Source organism: Fukomys damarensis, unplaced genomic scaffold (genome assembly GCF_012274545.1).
Source record: "Fukomys damarensis isolate Sample0158 unplaced genomic scaffold, DMR_v1.0_HiC HiC_scaffold_30, whole genome shotgun sequence".
Classification (NCBI taxonomy): Eukaryota; Metazoa; Chordata; class Mammalia; order Rodentia; family Bathyergidae; genus Fukomys; species Fukomys damarensis.
Genome location: NW_022900942.1, coordinates 3,695,762 through 3,703,269, shown reverse-complemented (window position 1 = coordinate 3,703,269; position 7,508 = coordinate 3,695,762).

Below are 7,508 nucleotides of genomic sequence, written 5' to 3'. Positions count from 1 at the left end.
GTTTGGAGATGGAGTGGAGGAGGGGGTGAGGGGAGGGCAGGGGTAAGGGGAAAAAATGAGAGTCAAGACTTGCCATGTAGAGGTACAAGATCCCAACAATGAATGTAACTGTACTGTATCCCTAAAATGTACCAGTAAACTCAATTAAAGCTGAAAAAAAGAGAAAGAAATGGAAACAATTAATGCCCAACACAGGAAAGGAAAGAAATGGAATCCATGAAACAGATTCAAACAGATATCCAGGAGATTAAAAACTCTATTGAAAGCTTTTGCAGCAGGATAAAAAAATGTGAAGATAGAATTTCAGATATAGAAGGTAGGATTGCAGTCAGTAACTGTGAAAAGAGAGGTCTCTTAAAAATCAGTAAGGGATCATGAGACATGGATCCAACAAATCCTAGATGATGCAAAGAAGAATAACATAAGACTGATAGGAATACATGAAGTAGCAGGAGAAAATACAAATGACTTAAAAAAGCTGTTCACAGAATTAATGACAGAAAACTTCCCAAACACAAGGGAGAATTAGACATGCACATAAGCGAGGCATAGAAGACTCCAACTAGCCATGATAAAAAAATCTACACCAAGACATATAATAATCAAGATCCCACAAATCCAACAGAAGAACAAAATACTACAAGTAGTAAGAGAAAAGAAACAAATCACATGCAAAGGAAAGCCCATCAGAATCACAGCAGACTTCAACACAAACCCTTAGGTCAAGGAGAGCCTGGTGTGAGCTATTTCAAATCCTAAAAGAAAACAACCTAAACCTAGGCTGATGTATCCTGCAAAACTCTCTTTCAAAATGGATGGGAAAATAAGATACTTCCATGACAAAGAACACCTGAGAAACTTCATGAACACCAAACCAGCACTACAAGGAATTCTAAATAATATCCTAGAAAAAGATAAGTTCACAACAGCACGAGGCCCAATAAACCGAATCAAATAGGTAAGTCAAGAAACTAAAAGGAGAGGGGGGAAAAGTAAAAAGAGTCAACAAAAGGACAATGACATGACAATAATAAGTCAATACATATCAGTTGTAACCATCAATGTCAATGGCCTCAGTTCACCAATCAAGAGAAACAGATTGGCAGAATGGATTAAGAAGCAAAATCCAACAATTTGTTTTATACAAAAAACACACCTAGTGAAAAAACAAGCCCATAGACTGAAAGTGAAAGGATGGAAAACAATTCTCCATGTGACAGAAGCCCAGAAAAAGGCAAGGGTAGCAATCGTATTCACAAAGTATATTTCAAAGCAAAACTGATTAAGAGAGACAAAGAAGGCCACTGCATCCTTGTAAAGGGAACAATTCAAGAGGAAGAGATGACAATCATAAACATGTATGCACCAAATATAAATGCCCCCAACTATATAAAACAAATATTAAGTAACATGAAAAACCAAATAAGCACTAATACAGTTGTAGTGTGTGATCTAAATACCCCACTATCACAAATAGACAGATCATCTAGGCAAAAAATAAACAATGAAATACTAGAACTGATCCAGGTTTTTGAACATATGGACTTAATAGTCATCTATAGAGTGTTCTACCCTACAAAAATCAGAATATACATTCTTTTTGACTGCACATGGGTCATTCTCCAAGATAGACCACATACTAGCTCACAGAACAGGTCTGAATAAATGCAAAAGAATCGAAGTTATTCTTGTGCATTATCAGATCATAGTGCAATGAAGCTGAAGATCAATAGCACAAGAAACTGTAGGAACTTCACAAACACATGGAAATTGAACAACACTCTCCTGAACAATCAATGGGTCATCGAGGAAATTAAAGAAGAAATTAGATAGTTTTTACAAATAAATGATAATGCCAATACAGTGTAGAGGAATGTATGGGACACAATGAAAGCAGTTCTATGTGGAAAATTCATAGCATTGAATGCCCACACTTTGAAAACAGAGTGAGCTCAAATAAACAATAAATAATCAAACGATGATGAATTTTAGACTCCTAGAAAAACAAGAAAAAGAAAAACCCAAAACCCAAACAAGAGAGGAAATTACAAAGATTAGAGCAGAAATTAATGCAAAGGAAACTAAGAAAATGATACAAAAAATAAACGAATCAAAGAGTTGTGTTTTTTCACATAAGGTAGCATTTATTTGGGGTTTAACATGAAATCATACAAATAAAATTTGTATATAAACACGAATCAACACTGTCATAACACATAACAAAGTTGAAAGAATAAATAAAATTGATAAACCCTTAGCAAACCTTATTAGAAAAATGAAAAAAAAAGCTCAGATCCATGCAATTAGGAATGAAAAAGGTGAAGTCACAACAGATCCAGCAGAAATCCAGAGAATCATCAATACCTATTTTGAGAACCTGTACTCTAATAAAAAGGAAACCACAGAAGAAATGGACAGATTTCTAGATACTTATGAATTACCAAAGTTGAACAAAGTAGATAAACATCTTAAACATCCCAATTACAATCAGTGAAATTGAAAATGTAATTAAATGTTTACCAACAAAGAAAAGCCCAGGTCCTGATGGATTCACTGATGAATTTTACAGGACATTTAGAGAAGAACTACTGCCATTACTCTTCAAACTTTTCAATGAAATTGAAAGGGAAGCAATACTTCCAGATTCATTCCTAGAAGCAAGTATTACTTTGATTCCCAAACCAGGGAAAGACAAAATAAAAAACTGAACTACAGGACAATCTCCTTAATGAACATAAATGCAAAAGTCTTTAGTAACATTCTGGCAAAGAGAATACAGAAGGTCATCAAGAAGATCATACAGCTTGACCAAGTTGGATTTATTCAAGGGATGCAAGGATGGTTCAACATACACAAGTCAATAAATGTAATACACTATATTAACAGAGTCAAGTACAAAAACCATATGATCATCTCAACAGGTGCAGGAAAAACATTTGATAAAATTGAACACCCATTCATAATAAAAAATTATAAAAAATTGGAATAGATGGTGTATATTTCAACTTAGTAAAGGATATCTATGAAAAACCAACAGCCAACATCACATTTAATGGCCCAAACCTGAAAACCTTCACATTAAAATCAGGAACAAGACAAGGATGTCCACTATTGCCACTCCTCTTCAATGCAGTTCTGGAAATATTAGCCACAGCAATTAGAGAAGAGAAAGAATTTAATGCAATAAAGATAGGAAAGGAAGAATTTAAACTGTCATTAAGTGCTGATGAAATGATACTCTGCATAGAAGACACAAAAAATTCCACCAAAATATTTCTAGACTTAATTGACATGTTCAGCAGAGTAGCCAGATACAAGGTCAACACTCTATTAGCTTCATTCATAGGAAAATGGATACATATTGAGTATATACTCCTAACTGAAATAAATAAGTCACACATGTGTAAATACCAAATAGTTTCTCTGGTGTGAATAAACTATAATAGTGCATAAGATCCTAATGATATAATGGACCATGTGAAGTAGGAATAAAGGGGCTAAAGGTGTAGGGAAAGTGGGAAGGGTAGGGGAAAGCTAATAAGGGAAAAGAAAAAAACATGAGAAAATGAAAAAATGGAAAGTGAAGTGCTTGTAAAGGGGGAGGGGAGAAGGGTTGAAGGGAGGGCAGGGACAAGGGGAAAAAAGGAGACCCAAGAACTGTCATGTAAAGATACAAGATCCCAATAATGAATGTAACTGTACTGTATACCTAAAATGTACCAATAAACTCAAGGAGGGGAAAAAAATGTCAACACTAAAAAATGAATGGCCTTCTTGTCCATAAATAACAGACTCACTCAGAGAGAAATTAGGGAAACAATTCCTTTCACTATAGCATCCAAAAAAGCGAAGTATCTAGGAATCAATCTAACAAAAGAATCAAAAGACGTCTACACTGAAAACTACAGAACTCTGAAAAAAGAGATTGAAGAGGATATAAGAAAATAGAAAGATATCCCCTGCGCCTGGGTAGAAAGAATAAGCATAGTGAAAATGGCCATACTTCCAAAACTGCTATACAGATTCAATGCATTTCCAATTGAAATTCCAACACTATATTTCACAGAACTAGAATAGCAATAAGCATCCTAGGCAACAGAGTCATGGCAGTGGGTATAACCATTCCCAATTTGAAACTATACTACAAAGCCACTGTGATAAAAACAGCTTGGTACTGGCAAGGAAACAGACCTGAGGAACTGAAAACTACAGAACTCTGAAAAAAGAGATTGAAGAGGATATAAGAAAATAGAAAGATATCCCCTGTGCCTGGGTAGAAAGAATAAGCATAGTGAAAATGGCCATACTTCCAAAACTGCTATACAGATTCAATGCATTTCCAATTGAAATTCCAACACTATATTTCACAGAACTAGAATAGCAATAAGCATCCTAGGCAACAGAGTCATGGCAGTGGGTATAACCATTCCTAATTTGAAACTATACTACAAAGCCACTGTGATAAAAACAGCTTGGTACTGGCAAGGAAACAGACCTGAGGATAAGTGGAATAGATTGGAAGATACAGAAATAACGCCAGATATGCTCAGCTACCTCATCTCTGACAAAGGAGCCAACCATCCTCACTGGCAAGATAGCCTCTATAATAAATGATGTTGGAAAACTTTATTTCAACCTGCCAAAGATTAAAACTAGACTCTTATCTTTCACCAGGCACTAAAATAAAATCCAAGTGGATTAAAGATCTAAATATTAAAAGGGTCACTAAATTTGCTGGAAGATAAGTTAGATAGAACTCTTGAAGACATTGGCATAGAAAAAGACTTTATGAACAAATCCTCAGTAGCACGGGAACTAGCAGAAAGAATCAACAACTGGGATCTCATCTTATTACAAAACTTCTGGCCTGCAAAAGAAACCATCAACAGAATTAAAAGACAACCTAGAATCTGGGAAAAAATTTTACCAGCTGCTCCTCAGACAAAGGACTATTACCTAGAATATATAAAGAACTCAAAACAATCAGTCCCCCAAATATAAAGACCGAATTTAAAAATGGGCATCTGAAAACATTTCTCATTCAACAAAGTAAAAGAATCAAGTAAATATATGAAAAAATGTTCCACCTCACTGGTCATTTGAGAGATGCAGACGAAAACAACACTGAGATCCACCTCACCCCAGAATTAATGGCTGCTATCAACAAATCAACCAATAACAAATGTTGGCGGGGTTGTGGGTAGAAAGGCACCTTTCTCCATAGTTGGTGGGAGTGCAGACTAGTGCAACCACCATGGAAGTCAATATGGAGATGTCTCAAAGAACTAGGTTTAAAGGTTCCATTTGACCTAGCCATCCCTCAGGTGGGGGTCTTTCCAAAAGAACTAAAAGAATCACACTACACATCCATGTTTATAGCGGCACAGTTTGTAATAGCTAAAACTTGGAAACAGCCCATTTGTCCATCAGTTGAAGACTGAATAAAAAGATGTGGTTTTTCTATTAAACTCAGCCATTAAAAAATAAGAAATCAGAGTCATTCATAGGAAAATGGATGCATATTGATGATATACTCAAGTGAAATAAATAAGTCACACATGTGTAAATACCAAATTGTTTCTCTGGTGTGAGAAATTATAACAGTACACTAGATCCTAATGAGATAATTAACAATGTGAAATAGTAAGAAAAGGGTTAAAGGTGTAGGGGAGGTGGGTAGGGTAAGGGAAAGGAAATAAGGGAAAAGAAAAAAATCTGAGAAAATGAAAAAAATGGAAATAAAGTATTTGTAAATAGGGAAGGGAGGAGGGGGTAAAGGTTGCTAAGGGATAAGGGGTAAAAATGAGAACCAAGACCTGTCATGTAGCGGAACAAGATCCCAATGATGAATGCAACTGTATTGCATACCTAAAATGTACCAATAAACTCAATGAGAAATAAAAGACTTTGTTTCCATTTTTTCTTTGTTTGTAGTTTTAATAGAATCAAATTACCTATATATAATTGTTTTTGAAGAACCTGATATACTATTTTATTCATCACTCTGAAGGATAGGGAGCATGTGTTAAAGTTACAGCTTTTTACCTGAAAAGATAGTTTGTTGTCCAACAATTGTTCCAACACAATTTATTAAAGAGGCTATCTTGCCTCCAGTGAGGATGGTTGGCTCCTTTGTCAATGATGAGGTAGCTGAGTATTTAGGGAGTTGTTTCTGCATTTTATAATCTATTCCACTGATCATTGGGCCTGTTTCTTTGCCAGTACCATACTGTTTTTATCACAGTGGCTTTGTAGTATAGTTTCAAATAGGGAATCATTATACCCACTGCCATGTCTCTGTTGCCTAGGATGGTTTTTGCTATTCTAGGTCTCTTCTGTTTCCAAATGAAGTTTTGGATTATTTTTTCTAGTTTTGTGTAATATACTGTTGGAATTTCAATCAGCATTACATTGAATCTATATAGCAATTTTGGTAGTATGCCATTTTCACTATGTTGATTCTTCCTACCCAGGAGCAGGGGGTATCTTTCCATTTTCTTATATCCTCTTCGATCTCTTTTTTCACAGTGTTGTACTTCTCAGTATAGAGGTCTTTTGCTTCCTTTGTTAGACTGATTCCTAGATATTTCATTTTCTGGATGCTATTGTGAAATGGATTGTCTCCCTAATTTCTCTCTTATTGATTCTGTTATTTGTGTACAAGAAGGCTATTGACTTTTGAGTGTTGAACTTTTATGCAGTTACTCTACTGAATATATCAATTACGTCTAGATGTCTTTTGTGGAGTGTTTTTGGGTCTTCTGTGTATAGTGTCAGATTGTCAGCAAATAATGAGTTTAACTTCTTCCTTTTCCATCTTAATTCCTTTTATTTTTTCTCTTATCTAATTGCTGCAACTAACGTTTCCAGGTTGTATGATCTTCTGCATTCTATTTGCCAGAATCTTATTAAGGATTTTTGCATCTATGTTCATTAGTGAGATTGGCCTATAGTTGTCTTTTTGGGTTGGGTCTTTTTTCTGCCTTGGGCCTCAAGGAGTTGCTTGCTTCCAGGGATGCATTCAGGAGTATTGCTTCCCTTTCAATTTTATTGAAGAGTTTAAACATTAGTGGCAGTAGATCCTGTCTAAATTCTTGTAGAATTCAGCAGTGAAGCCATCAGAGCCTGGGCCTTTCTTAGTTGGTATATTTTTAATTATGTTTTCAATTTCATTGAGATTGGGTCATTTCTAATTTTTAGGTCATCTTCACTCAACTTTGGTAATTCATACATATCAAGGAATGCCCATTTTTTGTGTATTTTCCAACTTAGTGGCATATAGGTTGTCGAAGTAGGTACTGATGATCCTTTGGTTTTCTGCTGGGTCCATTGTAATTTCACCCTTTTTTGTTTTGCTCTCTTATTCTGCATTACATTGACTTCTGCCCTGCTCGTTATAGTTTCCTCCCCTGTATGAGCTTTAGTTTGTCCTGCTCTTTTTCTAGAAGCTTGAGGTTTAGCATCAGGTTATGTAATTGAGATTGCTCTGTTTTGCTAATATCAATATT